This window comes from Hydra viridissima, unplaced genomic scaffold (genome assembly GCF_058129835.1).
Source record: "Hydra viridissima isolate aposymbiotic clone 2 unplaced genomic scaffold, HvirCarnegie_v1 scaffold_13, whole genome shotgun sequence".
Classification (NCBI taxonomy): domain Eukaryota; kingdom Metazoa; phylum Cnidaria; class Hydrozoa; order Anthoathecata; family Hydridae; genus Hydra; species Hydra viridissima.
In genome coordinates, this window is record NW_028324312.1 from 8,242,019 (window position 1) to 8,264,537 (window position 22,519).

The following is a 22,519-nucleotide window of genomic DNA, read 5'->3' on the forward strand; positions in this document are numbered from 1 at the left end:
TTACAATTTATATGACAGTGTTCATTTACTGAAAAACATTAGAAATAATTTATTAAATTCAAAACGGTTTGTATTTCCACCTTTTGATTTTATTGAGTTTGATGATATTATTCATGTTGAAGCTGGAGAAATTTCTTGGAGTTTATTGCATAATGTTTATGAGAAAGATGAATTGTTACCTGCTAACTTAAAAAAAGCTTTCAAATTGTCTGCCCAAACTTTACATCCAGGAAACAACAAACAAAGTGTTCCTTTAGCTTTAAATATTTTTGATGAAACCACCTCTGCTGCAATCATCAGCTATTTTCCAAACGAAACTGCAGCTGCTGGATTTCTAAGGCTTATTAATATTTGGTGGACTATTTCTAATTCAAAGGTAATATTTAATACAAACAATAGGTTTGGTAATGCAGCTATTCCAGGTGACAAAAAGTCACAATTTTTTCGAGTTTTTGCAACATGGATTAATGAATGGAAAAACTTGCAGTTTCAAAGATGTAATAAGTATACTTTATCTGCTCAAACGACTAATGCATTAATTACAACACTGAAGGGTACTGCAAGTCTGATTGAAGATTTATTTTCAGAAGGATATAAATATGTTTTAACTAGCAGGTTTCAAACTGATCCATTAGAAAGACATTTCAGTAAATATCGACAAATGAGCGGTGGAAGATTTTTAGTCAGTTTACGTGAAGTTCAAAGCTCTGAAAAGATATTATGCATGAAATCCTTAATTAAAGCCAATATCAATTGTTGGACGAGCAATCTTAAACTTGATACAAAAATTGACAAAAATAAACTTTTAATAAAATTGGAAAAATATAGCAATGAAATTCAAGAGAATGAGCTTTGTCATGACTCTTACGAAGTTGCAATCAATATATCTGGTTACATCACGAAAAAGATTGGGGATAAATATAACTGTTCTAACTGTCTGAAATCATTAAGTTTCAATAAAGTCTCAACAGAATATCTGGAAATTCTTTCACGTGGTGGTTTAACAAAACCTTCCAAAGAATTAGCTAACTATGTTTGTAATGGGTTTATAATTCTGGACACTGTAAAGAAAATGTTATTAAAGTATTCCCATGATATAAAAAATGCATCCTTGCTAGCGCTATAAAAATATCAACCAAGTGATAGTGATTTTATGTGTATAGAACATGAGGAATGGGGAAGGCATTTGGTAAACACAATTATTACCAACATATATTTTAACAATGAGCAACAAATTAAAAATGGAAACATTAGAAAAAATGAAGTTGCTGCCTTTAAAGTTCGACAAACCAAAAAAGACAAATGAATAAACCCATAACAACATAGTTTATGTATATTGTTTTTTTGAGAAACAATTGAAACTTGACTTGATTAATCTTTTTGTAATATATGTAAATGCTTTCAGTAAATGCGTACATTTAAAAATTATGCTAGTTTTACTAACATTTTTGTTAATTTTAGTTGTTTGAACCAATAATTTTAAGACTAAGATTTTGTAGATTAAAATTGATGGCTAAAATAGATAGTTCATTCGGCTTAATGCAATCATGATTTATTATTTGCTAACTGTTTTAGTGTTTGAAGGTTAAGAATTTTGGTAATAGTAATAATTATAGCTAAGAGCAAATTATTTAAATATTATTAATGTCTTTATAGAATTACCTTCAGGTTTTGATTCAAAAGCTAAAAACCTAAAATCGGCCCACTAATTTTTTGCGTTCAAGGCAACAAATCCGGCCGTGTTATAACGTAGGCCATGGAACCTGCGACCAAGAAAGGTTTCTTAATTCTAGTGCAAAATCGAGATGCTGCAGCATTGCTTCCAATTATTCAAAAATGGATCCTTCCTGGCACTTTTATTTTGAGCGATATGTGGGCAGCTTATAATGGTTTGCAACGGCCTTTATATCAACACGGCACATTTAACCACTCCTACAACTTCGTAGATCCGCAGACCGGAGTAACCACAAATCACGTGGAAGCTATGTGGTCTAGAGCAAAAGCCAAATTTATATCTATGACGGGTTCAACTAATCGCGAGATGATTGGAGACTACCTATCAGAATTTATGTGGGCACAGAGATTTAACGAACATTGTTTTTTTCATTTTTGGGACCAAGTTGCAACAACATATCCTGTGTGATCAGCATGATTCTTATTGTGTGCATAGAGAACATTACTTGCATTTACAATTTGTGCTCTAGTAAACTGAAAACACGGCTATTTTCATAGACACAAATTTGTTTAAAACATTTTTTTCAAAGAACTTAGGTTTGGGAGGGTGTAGTTGAATAGTTTTTAATATTTACCACTCGTATTACCTGCTGGCAGTTTCTAAGATAGTTAAAAAAACAGTTAAAATCAATTTCTAAGTCAGGTATTTAGCCTACAAATCCCTCGTTGTTAATAGGTTTAACTTGCGCAAATTGCGCAAGGTAAACGTACTTTAAGGACTTTTCAGCGTAAAAACCAGGTTATGCACGTCTGGTTAAAATATTATTAACTTTTTACTCTCAAAATGGCGATTATTAGGGTTTTTAGTGGGATTTTTTACAACTTTGACTTCGAATTTTCGCACTTTTTGTTGATTTTCAGGTCTATGTTTTTATATTTTTCTGAATCAGCGTAAAATTCTTTATAGTAATCAATCATAAAAAAAGGAGGGGGGGGGGGGGGGGGAAGAAACTGCAGTAGTTCCACTTTACCATACATAGTAGATAGCTTTTGTTTTTTCGTTATATGTATATAGGGATCCGAGATCCGAACTCGGATCGGAGTAGTTATTTCGGTTACTACCGGAAATTAATTTTTCGGGTAATTACCCGAAAGTTATAAAATACCCGTTTCTCTTTATAATTGTTTTTAATGCCCGATACTTAATACCCGTAGAAAACCCGTAGAGAATACCCGATACTTGATACCCGTAGAATACCGGTAGAAAATACCCGTAGAAATACTCGAAGAAGTAAAAATACCCCAAACAGCTTACTCAATTCACTTATCACATTGAATTACAAATAATAATAAAAAAAAAATTGAAATACTAATATTTGTACTGAAAGTGTTCAAGTTTCAGGATTAGCAAAAAATTAAAAGAAAGGCTGGCCATTTTAAATATGAAAGTTCGTCCAGTAATTTACTGTTCTCTTTCATGAATACCAGCAGTTCCATTTTATTAACACTTAAGTTTGTTCTCCTTACAGTGCAAATGTTCCCTGCACTTGAAAACACTCTTTCAGAAGAAGCAGATAAGGCTAGGATAGCCAGAATCTGTCTAGCAAGTCTTGGAAGCATAGGGAATTTGCCTGAATTAACCCTCCAAAAGTCCAAAATGTCCACTGTTTTCTCGATTGTTGCATCAACAAGGTATTTGTCTACCTCCTTTATTACGTTTTCTTTTGCAGTTGATTTCCCTCCTTTGTGCGTAAATGTTGGTCCATACCTCGTGTGTGGTAATTGTCCAACAAACTAGCCATGAAACTGTCGGCATCCAAATAGTCCGCGGCCTCTAATATTTTAGGATGAGGCTTCAGGTGGTGTGGATTGCAGTGTGGGGTCTCTGTCAACAAATTCCTTCAGTGTGTTCACAAGGGTGTTACTCGCAAGATCAAAACGTTCTAACCTTCTGTCATTGCTCTTTTTGCTTGGGGATCCAAGAAATGGAGTACAGTGAACATCATCTGTACACTTCCACAATGTGGGAATCTTCTATCGATCTCCAGCCAAAAGTAGTTTGTAGCTTCTTGGATTAAGGGATCCTTTACCAATTTTTGAGTTGTCTCAAGTCCTAATTTCATTGTAACAAGCATGGTTGCAAGCTTGTGGATGGTGATTGTTTTGTCGGCAGAAACAGAGTTTGAAAATGCTTCAAATAACTTCAAAACTCTAATGATGGTTTTGACTTTGCTAATCTCAGGTTCCTCTGGCATCAATTTTTTCAATTCTGAGCCAGACGTGTTACCATCAGGCCCAACTATTTGCTTCATGGCTGAAAGAAGTGCAATTATTGATTCCAGCTAGGCTAAGCCTAAATTCCAGCGGGTAGGGCAGTTCTGTAACAACTTAGCTGTTGTCATTTTAAGTGCCTTTTCTTTGTTGACAAGATCGATAGTCCTCTTTCCTGAGTTGTGAAAATAGTTTACCAAACCCGTCATGTTTTTGTGAAATTGATTCCATTGTGGACAATAGTAGATTTTCCTTTCCTTGTCTTTTGCAGCTAGTGAACCCGTGACAACCAAGTGGATCTTGTGGTCGACGCACCACATGTTGGGATCAATGTCACTATTTGCTTTTGATCCCTTTTGAATGTTTGCAGCGCCGTCTGTAACAATGGTTATCCACCTCAATGTTTTGGAATTCAACTTTATTTCATGAAGCGTATCTGTTATCTTGGCACTGATGTTATTTGCCGTATGGTCCTCTGGAAAATACTTCATTGTGAAAAAGAATCTTCTCAGGCGGAAATTTTTGTCTTGGTATTGTCCTGTCAAGCTTATGTAAGAATGATTTGTTCTGGTACTCCAGATATCTGATGTTAAGGCAATTCCTTCAAATCCATCTCTTTTTGCATTAAATAAGTTGAAGATTATTTTTATAGACTTTTGGAATTGCTCTGCAACTCAGTGTATGTGCTAAAATTTCTTTGTATTGGCCTAAGGTAGCACTTTTGAGCATGCGAATGAATAATTTAGCTTCCACTTCTGAAAATGGTTTCATATCTTCTACCAACCACCTAGTGGTCTGGGATCAGCCTTACCTGATGATGTTTATCCACATCCCAGACCTTTTTATTCTGGGCTTTCCTCTTCTCCGGTTCTTCTCTTGGCTTTTAGGAGTGTTTCAGATGATCCAATTAGTGATTGCAATTCAGAATCATCAGAATTAACCTCAAGAGTCATTTGCCCTCATTCTATCTTCATCTTCTCTTTCCAGTTCTGTAAACAGATCTGCATGATTTCCTTTGAGGTGTTTGCGCAAAACCCTTTTACATTCCTGCGTTGCATTTAATTCTTTACGACTCTCTTTGCAGGTGAATTTGTCGTCATTGGCCTAAGTGAAAAGTTCCCATATTTTTGATGGTTTGGTCATCTGAAAAAAAAAAACAAAAGTTTATAAAAAGAAAGAAAAAAAAAAGAAGTAAATATATTGCTACTAGAAGTTTTTAAAAAACTACCGACTAGCGAGTAGTTCCGTATATCGGGTAGTTCCGATGATCGCGTATTGAAATCAGATGGCGTATTAAAACATACAACCCGATTTAACTACCCGACTAGTAAAAAAAGAGACGTTAACATAAAAAAAAAAAAAAAATATCAATAAAATAAGAAGATAGTAAAGAGAAGGCCTTACAACATTTTGAGGCTTCTTACATACATACATACACATACATACATACATACATACATACATACATACATACATACATACATACATACATACATACATACATACATACATACATACATACATACATACATACATACATACATACATACATACATACATACATACATACATACATACATACATACATACATACATACATACATACATACATACATACATACATACATACATACATACATACATACATACATACATACATACATACATACATACATACATACATACATACACACAAACATGCATACAAACATGCATACATACATACATACATACATACATACATACATACATACATACATACATACATACATACATACATACATACATACATACATACATACATACATACATACATACATACATACATACATACATACATACATACATACATACATACATACATACATACATACATACATACATACATACATACATACATACATACATACATACATACATACATACATACATACATACATACATACATACATACATACATACATACATACATACATACATACATACATACATACATAAATACATACATACATACATACATACATACATACATACATACATACATACATACATACATACATACATACATACATACATACATACATACATACATACATACATACATACATACATACATACATACATACATACATACATACATACATACATACATACATACATACATACATACATACATACATACATACACACAAACATGCATACATACATACATACATACATACATACATACATACATACATACATACATACATACATACATACATACATACATACATACATACATACATACATACATACATACATACATACATACATACATACATACATACATACATACATACATACATACATACATACATACATACATACATACATACATACATACATACATACATACATACATACATACATACATACATACATACATACATACATACATACATACATACATACATACATACATACATACATACATACATACATACATACATACATACATACATACATACATACATACATACATACATACATACATACATACATACATACATACATACATACATACATACATACATACATACATACATACATACATACATACATACATACATACATACATACATACATACATACATACATACATACATACATACATACATACATACATACATACATACATACATACATACATACATACATACATATATACATACAAACGCACGTACTTACATACATGCATAAATACATACATACATACATAGAAACGCACGTACTTACATACATGCATAAATACATACATACATAATAACAACAAACAACTGGACGTGCATTCAAGCAGCAAAAAAATTATTTCATTATGACTATTTTAACACGTTCGCTGCCGAGCTATTTTTAACTACGCGTTATTTCTTTGCCGAGCCATAATGTCTGCAATGATTAATTTTTGCTGAGGCTGTTTTGCGTGGTTTCATTCTCATTGCCAAGGCTATATATCAACATTTCAATAAAAAAGATATTTTTAATCTGAAATATTTCTATACTATTTTTTATTCTGAATATAACTGACAAAAAAAAAGCACTACGAGTATACTCGTAGTTTGGCAATGGCGAAGGAATTTTTTTCTCCAGTGCCGAAGTACTCGTAACACTGTAATGAGTATAACTAATTGCGGTGACTACATCTTTTCAAGATGTAATTGAGAGCTCGAAAGTTGTAATTAAGAAACGTAAGATGTAATTGAGAAATACAACAGGTAATTTAGAAGTCGCAAAATGTAATTAAGAAACACAACATGTAATTAAGAAATTTTAAAATGTAACTGAGAAACCCAACATGTAAATAAGTAATCGCAATATGTAATTTGAAACATATATTATAAGCTTTTCTCAATTACAACTTTCATCTTCTCAATTACAACTTTCATCTTCTCAATTACATCTTTCGTTTCTTAATTACATCTTCCATGTTCTAAATTACATATTGCGACTTTTAAATTACATTTTGTATTTCTCAATTACATCTTACGTTTCTTAATTACAACTTTCAAGTTCTCACTTATATCTTGAAAAGGTGTAGTGATGTAGCTTATTTTATGCATTATCTATAATATAATTAGTACAGAAACGTTTAACGTTTAACGTTTAACGTCGTTTCGTCATTAGTTACTAGGCTTTGAATTAGTTACTAGGCTTTGAAAGAGCGCGTTCTTCAAATGCACGCGGCCATTGGAGAAAGATCTTTTGAGCGAGTTAAAACTTTTTTCCTTTTGGAACTTAATTATTAGTTTAGATATATTACATAAAGAATCATCTTAATCAATTATATATCATATTATAATTGAAGTAAGTATATGAAATAGTTATATATACATTTTTATCAGATAAAGTAGAAAGGATTTAAATTTTTATTAGATAAAGTAGAAAGGATCTAAAGAAGAAAGGATTTTAATTTTTTAAATCGTATAGATTTTGTTTGTTTTAGTTTTTCTTTTAGCAGTTTTATTTTTATTATTTTATTTTTTAGAAAGAAAATAGGGGAATGGATGTTATTTAAAGTTATACTAATGCTATTTCCATAAAAGGGTTATTAATACTTTGAAATTTCTGTGATGCTATTAACTATTTTTTTTCTTCTTTAGAAAATTTAGAAAAATAAATTAAACTTTTGTGCCAACACTGATATGGCATGTCACATGTTATTTTATGTAAAGGTTAAATGTTGTTATGAAGATTACAGTTCTTATGAGAAAAAAAAGAAGGTAAAGAGAATTGTTTGTAAATATATATTTTGTATCTTTTTATATTTTCTTGCGTCATTTTTAGAATTTTTGTTTGCACACGTTTATTGTTTACATATATGCTTTTTTCATATGTATGTGTGTGTGGTAATAAGCGCTTTATAGTTGTTTTATCAATGTGTTTTTATAATAATGTAAAGTGTTTTTTTACTGTTTGTGTATGTGTTAATATGTGTTACATAATTGTTTTAAAAATGTGTTTAAATATGTATATATGGTATTTATTTATTTTAGTATATATTTAACCTTATATACATATTTAAACACATTTATTGTGCTTATAGTTTGTACATATGTTTATGTTATGCTCTTTCCGTGTTTTTAAAGTGCTGTGACTTGGTAAACATCTACCTGAAAATCAATTGTTGTATTTTAGAGAAGGAGCAGAACATATGGCTTTAGATCGTGCAGCTCAGCGTGATATGCACCTAATGGCATGGTTTAAGTTAAATACTGAAAATGAAAGAGCATATTGCTATTCGTATGTAGACATTCCTTATCACTTTATATTTGATGATAAACATTGTAAATGGAAGGTTAGATAAAGGGGTGGTAATAAGGTGATAGTAAGAATGTATAAAGTTAATCAAACTGGAGTATTGTTTTTTCTTAGACTGTTACTTTTACAAGCAAAAGGAGCAACATCTTGGGAGGATGTGCATACTGTTAATGGTATTGTCCTTGAAACGTTTCGTGAAGCATGTGTTTTATAAAGTCTGTTGCAAGATGACACTGAATGGCAGAATACTCTTTTTGAGGCGGTTTTAACACATATGCCGAAGAAAATTAGACAATTGATTTCAATTATTTTGACCTTTTGTGAACCTGACAATTCTTTACATCTCTGGAATACATACAAATTTTTTATGATGGAAGATTTCATTCACCACTCAGTCCCACTTCTAATAGCTGAACAAGCTACTCTTCATCAAATTGAAAAGATTATTAATCAAATGTGTTATAGGAAACCATATTTGTTTATAGCTGTATATATGTTTAAATTATGTTGTTTCCATGTTTTCAAAGTGGTGTGATTTGGCATTATGTTGAGCAAGATTGATAACCTTGCCACCCAAGCGATGTACTTATAGCAGAGTTGTGACTTGGCAGCATTTAGTGCCAGGCGGAGTTACTGCTTTGGAGCTAGGTTGTGTTGTGTAGCCTTTTTTAATTATTCTCAAAACACATAATAATGTCTGTTAATGTTTAGCGTAATGTGTATGAGAGTATGCAACCTTGATCTTTAAATCCAGGGTGTTTTCATGTCCTAAATTTGAAGTAATTGAATAACTAATATTGAACATAAAAACAAATATACTTTTATGTAGTTATATGTTTAGTAAAAAGATAAATATATAGTTAACTTTAAATTGGTTTTCTAGGTTTGCCTTTCATATTTTAATTTGGTTTATTATTTTCGCTGGATATTAGGATCAAGGGTGTAAATATTCTATTGCTATGTGTTATTGTTGTGATGTTTTGTGTTGATAGACTGCTTGGCTTACCTTCACGTTGGTGTCTATTGTTAAAAATGAATAATAGGTAGTTTCATTATTGGAACTTACTGCTTTTATTTATTTACTAAAAGCCAACATTATGCTAAAAATGCAGTTTATATCTTAATTTGATTTTTTTTTTTTTAAAAAATTTATTTTAGTATTGTTAATCCTTTGCACTTCGAAACAGATTTTAGTTACATTTTGGATAAATGTTTATATTAACTGCCATGTCAAAATAGGTTACTATAAATAGGTAAATCCATGTTCAGTTTTTATGTGGTTTTTTTTTTTTTTCTTTAAGATTTACGATTGACGCATTTATACGATTTATAAAAAGAAAACCTGATTACCTTTTATTGTAAATTTTTGTCAGTTAAAATGATATAAATAGATGCAATTAGTTCAATTTTTTTTTAATTTTCTCTATTTTATGCCTAATAATCTGTTGTAAGTAACTTAGGGGATCTTTTTAAACGGGGGGTGAGTATTTCAGTTTTGCTCATTTGTCAAATATCGAGTTACTTAAATTTTATAAGGTGTTTAACTAATTAATTAGCTTAATTTTGAGGAAAGATAAATTCTTATATATGTTAAATTCTTAAATCATTGTTTCACATTTTATTATTCTGGTAAAAGGTCTTCATCAAAAATTTGATTACTCTTAATAAAAATAACTCTATTCTCCTGACCACCATTAATGCCAAAACGGGGAAGGGAGGTCCTTTATTAGTGTCAAAACATTTAAGAGAATTAAATTTCGAGTAGCAAAAGGAATTTTCAGTAAATTGTAGCAAATTACCGTTTGCTAAAAACTGTTGAAACAAAGAGGCCATATATAAAAATGGTCAGATTTGTGCCATAAATAGTAATGGTCAAATGTTCAGTTATTTTTAATAAATTTATTTAGTTGTGTGCATTTAACGTTTTAAAGACAATTTCCTTTTTTAAAGAAACATGTATCAAGGGGATACCAAAAAATTAATAATTTATGTATAATTAACGTTCGCTTTATACTACTGTTATTAATTAAAGTTCATGTTATAAAAAAATATAACAAAAAGTTAGCTTTTTTCGTCAATTTAAAGCATGATGAAGTGTTATTATTTTCTGTCAGTAACTAAAAACGTATTGTTTTGAACTTAGTAAAGTCGAGGAAAATGGTTCTGCCTTACACTGATTTGACATGTCAGTTTTAAATTTCTCAAATAATGTTAAGTAATTGGTAAATTATTTTACCTCCGCATACTTTTTATTTTAATTTTACAGATGGTTTAATTTTTTAAATTTGAAGGCGTTTTTCTAAAAGGGTATTAGTAATGGTTTCGCAACTTTATATTGTGGAAAACAGCCACCATAAATTAACAGACCGACCATAACCCGTATTACGGGTTGCTTATTGCTAGTTATTATAAATAGTGTTTCAATTTTTTTGCACATGCACATTGGCAGTTATCATGAGTAAACAAGGTAATTTATATTTTGTTTTCTTAATTCTAAATTGTTGTGTTTTTTAGACTAGAAGCTAAAATATATTTTATAACTACATTATACTGTATGTTATTGAAAATGTGAAAAAAAATTTGAAGTACAAAATAAGATGTTTTTTAATACATTAAAAAAAATTTTAGTGAGCACTTCGAATTTTTTACACAGTATACTAATTAATGTGTTTTATAGATGAGTAATTTCTTTTTTATAAATTGATAATTTATAAATTTATCTATCTCCTATTAGCTCAACACAGATATTCCACTATTGGATCAGCACATATGTTTATGGAAGACTGTGAAAATAGTAAAGATGATGATATTGAAGATTCGGATTCATTTTTCGCTTATACTATTACGTCTTCGAGCTTGACTGCATCAGAATCAGGTTCTAAAGATAATAACGCTGAAGAAAGTGATGACAATCAGTACACAGACGTTCATCTAGCAGACCAATGGAAAGATGAGCCGAATATTGTAACACAAATTCAATTTTCTGCGGATCCCGGTTTGAAGATAAACATGGAGAGCAAGAAACCATTAGATTTCTTTAGACTATTTCTTACAGAAGAGCTTATAAATACTATGGTAGTTGAAACTAATCGCTACGCAACGCAAGAAATAAATAAGCAGCGTCCCCTCAGAAGAAGCTCACGTTTTAAAGATTGGAAACCAATAAATTCAGAAGATATGAGGCATTTCCATGGAGTTCTTCTTCATATGGGGTGTGTCAAAATGCCATCTTTAGAACACTATTGGTCTAAGAACAGTCTCTATAGATTTCCCTTATTTTCTAGAATAATGTCACGAAATAAATTCCAACTAATATTACGGTTTTGGCATTTTATTAACAATGAAGATTCGGGTAGTGGACGCTTGTGTAAAATTATTGGACTTCTCGATCACTTAAATAATGCAATGGATAACATCTACTGTCCTAATAAAAATATATCAATCGATGAGTCAATAATGCTTTGGAAGGGACGTTTTGTATTCAGGCAGTATGTGAAAAATAAAAGACATAAGTATGGTATCAAGTTCTATGAGCTTTGCGAATAAGATGGTATTGTACTAAAAGTAAAAATCTACTTTGGCGAGACAACTCTCGATAAACATTTATTGGGTCAAACGGGAGCTATTGTTTTAGATTTAATGGAAAAATTTCTGGGAAAAGGTTATCACCTGTACACCGATAGCTTTTACAATTCCTTTGAATTACCAAAGCACATGATAAATCAAAAAACACATATTTGTGGTACTTTAAGAACTGATCGAAAGTCAAATCCAAAAGAGTGTACAAAAGCAAAACTAAAACAGGGAGACGTTATAAGCAGAAGCAGAGAGGGTGTAGTGGTTGCTAAATGGAAAGACAAAAGAGACGTGCTATTGATTAGCAACTTGCATTCGTTGCAAATGATTGAAGTGACAAACACGAGAGGAGAGAAGAAAATGAAACCCAACATTATCAAAGATTACAATCAATATATGTCAGAGTAGATAGGGCAGAACAAATGGTATCATATTATGATTGCCTAAGAAAGACAATCAAATGGTATAAAAAAGTAGCACTTCATCTCTTTGATACTTTTTTGTTTAATGCTTACTGTCTAAGCAGCAAATATGGGGTAGATCACACAATTTCCTTGCTTTAGTTTAGAGAATTAGTTGTTACGGACTTATTGGGTGAACGTTTGAATGAAATTGTGCCTCGAATCACCAATAATAGCTTCCACCACTTGTCTTCAATACCACCGAATGAAAAGAAAAAATTCCCAACTAAACCATGTCGAGTCTGCTCTAAAATAAAACGTAAAGAAACACGTTATGAATGTGCTGTTTGTGAAAATAGACCTCCGTTATGCATTGGCGAATGTTTCAGAATGTATCATTCAACAGAATAGGTTTACACTTGAGTTTTCATGAAATAAAATTAAATCAATATCAATGTTTTATTTTTATCTGTTTTAAGCTATTTCTATCTTTATCCGCATTTTTTGTTAGGTTCCCTGGATTTTTAAAATAAAAACTTGAATGTAATATTTTCTGAAATCAAATGTGAAGCTTAGAAAAAAAAAAAAAAAAAGAACAGACAAAGCCAGTCATGCACAAATGTTATTTGAAATAAGTTAGTATAACTACGAGTTTACTCGTAGTTGGCAAGCTCATGACGCCAGCTTAATACGAGTATTCTCGTAGTTGGCAAATAAATGACGCCAACTTACTACGAGTATACTCGTAGTTGGCAGCGAAGGTGTTAAATCCTTCCGATAAAATTATGTTTATGGGCAATCCCACGCAAGTGATGGTCGTATTATTTGACGCTTTTTTAGCCATTAAAAATTAACGAAGAGTGATCTTTACATGAAAATTTTCAGAAATGTTAAATACTATTATATTATTTAGCATGCAAAAGTTAAATCATTCAAGTGTTCAACTTATTTGAAAAATCAACTTAACGTAGCGTGACGGTCGTAACGCTTACTTTTTGACAAATCTAAACAAATAAACTTTATCAATCTTTATGCAGCCGCCTACACAGTGAAAAAAAAAAATCCTTTGCTGTGTTCTTTAACTACAGATTGAACTTACTATATGGTGAGTTTCATATGTTTTGCTTGAAGTTTTCCGAGAATTTTATTAAGTTTTATGTCGTGACGGTAGTAACGAAAAAGCTAAAAGTGAAAAACAACAGATAACGCAATAAATGACATAATAAAAGATGAATGATTATAAAAACCTATTGAACTATGTTAAAAAATATGAATTTTATAACATTATCAAGGTTATCCATGATGGTTCTTCAATACTGGGATCGTTTTATTTAGAGTAGGCAACAAACGGTTAATGCTATTTATGCTCCCTGTTTTTTTTTTTGTTTTATTAACTCTATTTAACACAACTCAATACATAGGAGTATGTACTTTTATACGCCTCTCAAATGTTTTGCGGAGCCAGGAATCCAATATAGGAAAAAAATATCTTCGATAAGTAAATTTTTTATAGGTATTGCTCAGACTGGTGCTTTTTATTGAGATGATGCTCAGTAAACTCTAGTAAATAGTCGCGGAAATGCTTAAAAATACCTTTTATGTTTTTTTTATGTTGACTGAGTACACAGCGATGATCTTCTTTAATCCACCAATTATAGGTGATTAAGGTATCCATGTCTCCGTTTTCGGGCGAAGAAACTTTCAATAATTTACTATCACAGCACAACGAACATTTCATTATCCAACATTGGAACGTACGTTGGGGGCTTACAGAATATATAATTTTCTAACCATTTATTGCAATACAATTGAAAAGGTATTTTACTTGCCAAAGCAGCACACAAATAAGTAAAATTACTGTGATAAACACAACCGCATGTTTCAAGTGGTGCATTTTTGCACGTAAGAATGTATGGAGGCCTTAATTCACAAAAATTACTCAATTTAATTGTTTTGCTAGCACTCTTCTCACAATACAGTTGATGCAGCTCCTTTAAGTTCATAACTAAATAGCGCTGTTGAACTTTTTCTCCGTCGATTTTCATACAATCTTCTCTTCCAGGAGACATAACTGATATATCTTCTCTTTCATAAAATACTTTTACTTTTTCAATTTCTTTTGATGTGAAGTGAACTCGACTTGCTCCTCCAAGTATTCAATGTCATCAATTCTTTTTCCAGTTAGCACGAAATAAATATAGTTAGCATTTTCATAGTGATTGGTAAACCCAAGTTGCTTTAAGAAGATGATTATATGCTCTTTAGTAATTTTGGAATATTTGATGCTTTTTTATTAGAGTTGACGAGAAGGTTTAAAGCTTGAAATTTGCTTTTAAGTTTCTCAAACACCTCCTTTTGAACTTTGCATTTTTGCTTTCCATTGTACTGTTTGATGCATTCTTGAAAATGAGCAATTCTTGACGAACTTAGTCTATTTATATTGTAGTGATAGTACTCTATTTTAGTGGCTACAGTATCTTGCTGACAAGAACATGCAATGCAAAACTTTATGTCACACTCATCTAATTCAAACATGTTAAGATCTTTATTGGAGCAGTCTTTGCATTTATACAAGTAGATTGGCTTTTGGTTAATTTTAATATGAGTCCACTTTTTGGATTCGACAAGCTTTACTACCATTTAAATGTATTGCCTTTGAATGTCTTCATTTTCATCTTTAAATTTATCAATTTCTTCAAAGGGAAGTTTTATTCTTAAAATGTCTTCATTCCTTTGAACAAGATGAATGGTTTTTAGAAAAAACAATGATTTTTCAATTTGCACTTTTTTAAAGTTATTTGTGTCTTTTGCAGCATCAATGTCAAACTGCTTTAAAATTTTTTCATTTAACGAAGTGATATTCATTTTATTAATAGCTTGCAAATATCATAAGCTAATATATCAATTATCAGGACCAAAGACTTTATCATAATCGATCAAGTTAAAACAAGGCTTATCAGGACAAGGTATTTTTTTGTAATGTCCAATAGCCAACATGTGAATACCATCTTCCAAAATGATTCTTTTGTCATCTTCAGCGCTGAGAACAACTTTGTTAATCTCCTCTGTGTAAATGTCGTGAAGATGAGATTGGATGACATTCATGGTTGCAAGCTTTTCTTTCTTATCCATTAAGCAGTCTTTATAATCTTGATGCTCTATTTTATTTTTAACGACGCTCTTCTTGACTCGTTTGCATTTTTTATGTGCGTCTTCTTCAAGAATCTTGTAAGAATAGAGCTTAGGTTGAAGCCCAACAAACTCTTCAATTTGCTTGCCTCCAGTTTCATCCTTGAACATGCCAATAACCTTTTTGTTAGCACCAACTTTAAAACCAACACTTTTAACAGCAGGATGGTTTTTGTCGAAATCACTCGTGTCAAACCTGCTTTCAACCTCACCAGCAGTGTCCTCATAATAATCTTCAGTTTTGATTTCATAAATGAGAGAGTAAGTATCAGTCATTAACAACTTAGCTCAATCGTTATATTTCGGTTTGATGTAGTCGTAGTGGTGTTCAAACATGAGAGTTTTGCTTATGTCCAGGATGCACATTCCCAAGTAAACAGGCTTGTTGTAAACCAACTTTGTTTTCTTCATGTGAACCACTATCAAGTTTTCATCAAAAATGGTACGACTTTCGAAATGAGGTCTTTTAGATAATTTTAAGGCTTCTTTTTCTGTAGTGACGAGTCTGACGTCTACATGATTTTCAATATTCTCCATGGTTTTTCCAAAGACGGAGTTGTTCATGAGTTTAAAGAATTCTTTTTCAAAGTCGTTTTTAGCTTTTGCTCTTAATTGGGTATTGAGGTCAATGTAAATTTTCATAAAAGGTTCTTCTTTAAAGGTGATACCTCGATGAATTTTTGTAATATTCAATCCTAATCGTTCATACAGTTTCATGTTTTCATGATGTATGACGTATTTCTTTTTAAGGTTTAAATTCGGAACGAGTTTTTCTACTTTGCCTACTTTTAATCTTTCAGGAGCCAAAGGGTAATCGTTGTGATCGTCGTGAAGGTGATCACGGTAGTCCAAGTCGACTTCAAGAATGCAAGGCATGGATTTCCAATTTAAAAGTTCGTCTTCAGTCATCCATCTAAATCCTCCAACGGGAAGAGGTTTGCTCATTGCCCACCCATACAAATTGTTAGCGTCCTGGTATTGGATATATTTCGATGGTTTTGAAGGATCATAGGAGTCACCCATGTATTTGTTATTGGCAGTTCCATGTCGGTTTGAAATCATACTGATTTCACCGCGTATTCCTCTTTGAAGCATGCGAAGCATGTCAGGGTCAATTAGAGCTTCTAATTTAATTCCAGTTATTTTTAACATTGCATCCCAAGCCAAACCTGGGGAGGTGTAATACCAAGGAGGGTCAAGACCGTAATAGGTACGACACACCTCTCTGAAATTTTCAAAGACATCTGCAAGCGTCAAGACATCAGAGACGTTGTATAGCTCATGGTAATCTTTAAACGTTATGCATCCAAATTCATTATAAACGTTTTGAGCATGCGCATAGTCTTCAACTTCTATTTTAGCGTCGTTCAGTTTGGAATGGAATGCTTCGATAGGAGGCAAATTTGTTTCGGCAAATTTTTCAATCGCGTCTACCCATTCGTAAGGGTTAGCGCCTTTTCTTCGCAATAAATTAAACTGTTTTCCAGAGTAATATTTAGCAACGTTTTTGCATTGGTCGTTGGTTAGATTTTTAGCCAAACTGTCTAAACTACCAGCCATAAATCTGAAGCTATCAATTAACCTCAATTCTTTCCATACTTCCCGAAGTTTACCTTTCTTATCAATATATTCTCTTACTTTAATTACTTTTGAGAAGCTGATGTATTTCTCATCGTTGTTGGGGATGCATTTTAATTTTCCACCTAATTTTTTGATGAATAAATGGCTGTCGTAACCGGGCAAATCATGGAAAATGATGGGTATGAATTTTGGAATTTGATAATTTACATTGCAACTTTTGTGAGCAGCTCCTCGATACTTTCCAGTCAAATGACAGTGGTCTAAGACTTTATCACCGTCAAGATCTTTACTTTAAATGTGACATTGTGTTGCATCTTTAAAATTCTTTTCATCCTCATCAGTCATCACCTTCTTTTTCTTCCCGCAATGATCTAATTAATCATTATTGTTGAAAATCTTTTTAAGGTCTTTATCGAGCAAGTCTATGAACTTTTGAGCAACATCATCATCATTGCTTTCTGCTGTGTACGTAACAGGTTTTCCTTTATAAATGGTTTCGTCGAAGCATTTGATGTAATAGCAAAAGGAGCTTGGAACGTGCTTTTGATAATTTTTTGGTGTACGACTCTTTGTCATTATATTTAGTGTTGTCGTCGATGGGTTTGATGAAGCTTTCAAAGTCGGCATAAACCACAAACGGAACTTTCATTGACATGTTGTAGTTTTTAAACTGAACGGTTGTTCCTTTTTCAGGAAGTTCAATTCGAACCGAGCTGTGTTCTTGACAGTAAGTCCAATGATTTTGGAGCTTTTCTTCAGAGTTGAAACCTTGCAAGCAATTTCTGCAATAATGTTGTTTTCTTTTACCTTTTGATGTAGATGAGGCTAACAATCGACTTAAACTTTTAATAAGACAATAATGGTTCGTCTCATCGTTTGAAATGAGCAACAAATCAACATGCTTTTTTTTCAAACATTTGGATATACGTAAAGGGTGCGGTTTTTATTCATCATACCCAAAGACGTTAACGCTGAAACTTGGATTATTATTCACAAACTTGTCGATTTGATCGAGCTTAACAGGGAAATCCATTTCTTCCCATTTTAACTCTTTAGATTTTAGAATCAAGTCTTCATCAATCCTTTCTTTATGTTCATGTTTGTCTTCCATATTTAGCGCTTGAGTAACACACCACATAAAGCATTGGTTGTCATCGTTTTTCATATTGATAATGGCCTTTTTATTTTTCAACTCATCAGGCAGATCAATGTAGGAAGAACCGCTGAGAGGGATATTGTCGATCATGTTAACATCTATTTTTAAAATTTTAGACACTTTCCAATTAGACCCCTCTTTAATATAATTGAGGATGTTTTCAAGAATTCTTTTATTCCACGTCTCAAAGCTCTCTCCAGTATCTGTTGATTCGAGAATAACTTCATATTTGGACGGGAAGGACACAGAGCGAATTTTTTCCAATCCAGTAGCAATGTTGACTTGTATTAGATCACAGGTTAAAACAAGGTTCGTTCTTGTGTTTTTCTCTAGGACTTTGATCGCAGCTCTTTTCACCAAATTTAAAAAGGCAGCAGGGTCTTGATATAGGATTGAAGGACTGTAAGAAAATTGCTTGGTGACATAATTTAGAGCTGAATCAGTCAACTCAAACTTAACAGGTCTCGGCGTTGGAGCAGTAAACTGGAGGCGGAGCAGGAACCGGTCTTGGTGCTGGAACCGTCTTTGAACCACATTTTTCACAGCTTCTGTTAATCTTGAAAATAACCCAGGTCTTGGTGCTGGAACCGGTCTGACAGGAGCTGATAGGATAGAATCTCTCACGTCTATTACTGTCTTTTTCACCGATTCTGGAACATACGGACTAATGGATGCAATAAGGTTGTTAAAACTGCTAGCAACCACATCTCTCGCAGATGTTGCCATTCTTGAAACCAGTCCAGGTCTTGGCGCTGGAACCGGCTAAGGATCAGCTCCAACAACAAGCCGAACTTTTGTAGGTTTCACAGAAACTTTAACAGGAGGTCGAACAAACCTAACCACTGTAGGTCTTTCATTAACAGGAGGTCTTTCATTACAAGTCTCTATAGCCTCAATAAGGTCGGCTTTTCTCATTTTTGAGTAGCCTTTAACGCCGCATTCTTTAGCGGATTGACGCAACTCTTTCACGGTCGCTTTATTTATTTCATCAAAGGAAAAAAAATTCTTAAGTCAAAATCAATTTTTTAACTCTTATGAATTAAAAAATCGGAGACTCATTCTTAAATTCTACTCATATTGAAATTTGTTTTCGTAATTTTAGCAATGTCTGCATTACAAGTACGATAAATTTCTCTTATTTATCTAGAATGTATTAATCCACTTTGTAAAGTTCTTTCAACTTCAATAGAATGATGTGAATCAATAACAGTTTTTAATTTTTTTAAAACTTCTTCGAATGGTAGCATTTGAATCATTTCAATGAAGGCAATTTTGACTGACTTTGGAAGTTTTCTAACGTTTTTTTGAAATTTAATAAAACTTCTAGATCTTTCTACAACATAAGTTAACTCTTTACCGCTAAGAAGTTCCAAAAGACTCCATTCATCTATATTATTCATTTTAAATAAAGGAAAATATTTTCTTAGCTCAAAATAAATTTTTCAATTAATCGAAAAGAATTATGAAGCAGCAAGATAATTAGCATGAATTTCGCTTCTTGCATCGTATACATGCGCTCGACCCATTTCATCAAATCTAATCGTATATTTTCTCCCCCAGTCATCATATGCAGTAAATTCATATCCAGCCGCATGAATTTCATAGCCCTCTTCAGTAAATACATATGCGCAGTCCATTTCATCAAATTCAATCACATACTTTCTTTCCATCTTTTTAAATACCAAGAAATTTTTTTAACTCAATTCATTTTCAACAACTTTTCAATTCTTCAAAATGAATTTTAAAGTGTTTAAGCAGCAGTAGCACAAACTCTACGTCTATCAGAACGGAGACCTTTAATTAATGCGTTAATCTTCAATTGTCGCTGTTGCTCTAAACGCTCATCATCATCTTCCAATCCTCTTCTTCTGACGAATCATCTTCCAACTCATCTTCCCAATCCTCTTCTTCCGAATCTTCTTCCGAATCTTCTTCCGAATCTTCTTCCGAATCTTCTTCCGAATCTTCTTCCGAATCTTCTTCCGAATCTTCTTCCGAATCTTCTTCCGAATCTTCTTCCGAATCTTCTTCCGAATCTTCTTCCGAATCTTCTTCCGAATCTTCTTCCGAATCTTCTTCCGAATCTTCTTCCGAATCTTCTTCCGAATCTTCTTCCGGATCTTCTGACGAATCATCTGACGAATCTTCTTCCAATCTCATTCTTTCCAGCCTCATTCTTTCTTCATCCAACTGTCTCGATCTTTCGTCTTCCAATCTCGATCTTTCACAACACAATTTATATTTTTGTCACGCAATCTTATCACTTCGCCACGCAATCCTATCACTTCGTCTAGCAATCTTATATTTTCGTTACGCACTCTCGATCTTTCACTACGCAATCTCTTCAATTCGTCATCCAATCTCTGATATTCTTCAAATCTCTGCGATTCATGCAACTCCCTCATTGTTTTGTAACACAACATTATCCTTTCATACAACAAATGTTCACTTTCTTCACCCTATTTTATTCTTTCTTCCAACTGTCTTATACTTTCTTCCAACTGTCTTGTTCTTTCTTCCAACTGTCTTATTCTTTCTTCAATCTCGTTCATATTTTCCATCTTTTTTTCATTTCGAAATATTTTCTCAACTCGAATTCAATTTTTCAATTCTTCGAAAAGAATTAAAAAATTCTTCGAACTTTACAGGGAATCTGAAAAAAAATTAGATAAATCAATATTCGATCTTTCCCTTATTCTTTCCAATGCTTCATTTTCTCTTTTTTCCTCTTCCAACTCCATTTTTCCGATATTTCCGACTCCGATATTTCCTCTTCCAACTCGGAATCATCTTCAATATCATATTCAAAATCATCTGACGAATCTTCTGACGAATCGCCTCTTAAACTGTCTCCATCTTTCTCTCAACTGCCTCCATCTTTCTCTCAACTCTCTCAATCTTTCTTCAGAATGTTCTTCTGGCAAATTGTTAAATTCTCTTCTTAATTCTTCCAACTCTCTCTTTCTTCACGCAATCTTATTATTTCTTGCAACTCTCTCATCCTTTCATTCATATTTTCCTTTTTTTTTTCATTTGGAAATATTTTCTCAACTCGAAGTCAATTTTTAAGGTCGTCCCACTGGTCTTTCTTCCACCACGTCTTTCATCCATTCGCTCTTGTCAATCAGATGGTTTTCCAACGCCAGCATCAACAAAGCCATTTTGCTTTTTGACGTTTGAGTGATGCCTTTCTCTCTCAGCACCTTTTTCAAATCTTTTTTCGTGTACCTCATTTTTTTAACGCTTAAAAATTATTTCGAAAAATCAGTAAACAACGTTCATCTTTTTCCCGTCGGATTTAATCCTGAGCATCTTGTCAGAGATCACCACGGCAAAGGCTTGAGTGCCAGCAGGAGCGTTTGCATTAAAGGTGGCCTTGATTTGAACGTCCAACACAGTTGATTTTAACCTTCGGCCTGCTTGCTCACATCAAAGACGAAAAAAGGGCAAATGTATCTGTAATTTAAGCCGGTCATGTTAGCCTGAGCTACAATGTCGTCAATGCCATAAAGCCTGTTGTAAAACTTGCACGCGTCTCTGTAAGCCCTTGAGAATTTGTTGTTTTTAAAGTCCAAGTCGTAGTCCACAGCAGGATACCTTTCGCTGTTTAAGGTCACATACATGTTTTTAATGTCACAGTGATCAAAGACGGATGGATTTCGGTCTTGACTTCCGCCTCTGTTGGTTTGGAATCCAGTCACGACGTACCTCGGTCTTTCGCTAGCAGATCTCGCGCTTAGTCTCCAACTGAATGTGTTTGCCACAGGAACAGAAATGGTGTCGCATTTTCGAGACTTGAACGATAATGGAACGTCCACTTTAGACTCGATGATTTTGTAAAGATTGTTGCTTAAATGATGTTGCTCTCTAAAAG

The 22,519-nt window shown here is 32.7% G+C and overlaps 2 long non-coding RNA genes across 3 annotated transcripts in view; one reads left to right on the plus strand and one right to left on the minus strand.

The window, feature by feature from the left end:
• LOC149880299 (uncharacterized) overlaps positions 1–22,519 on the minus strand; it is a 158,079-nt gene that overhangs the window by 12,057 nt on the left and 123,503 nt on the right. The gene's annotated exons all lie outside the window — the stretch shown is intronic.
• Positions 7,589–22,519, plus strand: part of LOC149880300 (uncharacterized) — a 193,895-nt gene continuing 178,964 nt past the window's right edge. Inside the window, exons 1-4 of one of the 2 annotated variants that reach the window (XR_016446309.1) lie at positions 7,594–7,788; positions 8,085–8,204; positions 8,620–8,724; positions 8,857–9,876. This is a non-coding gene — a long non-coding RNA (uncharacterized LOC149880300). Of the gene's footprint in view, positions 7,789–8,084; positions 8,205–8,619; positions 8,725–8,856; positions 9,877–22,519 lie in introns of those variants that run through there. The other variant, XR_016446310.1, reaches the window with a different exon arrangement.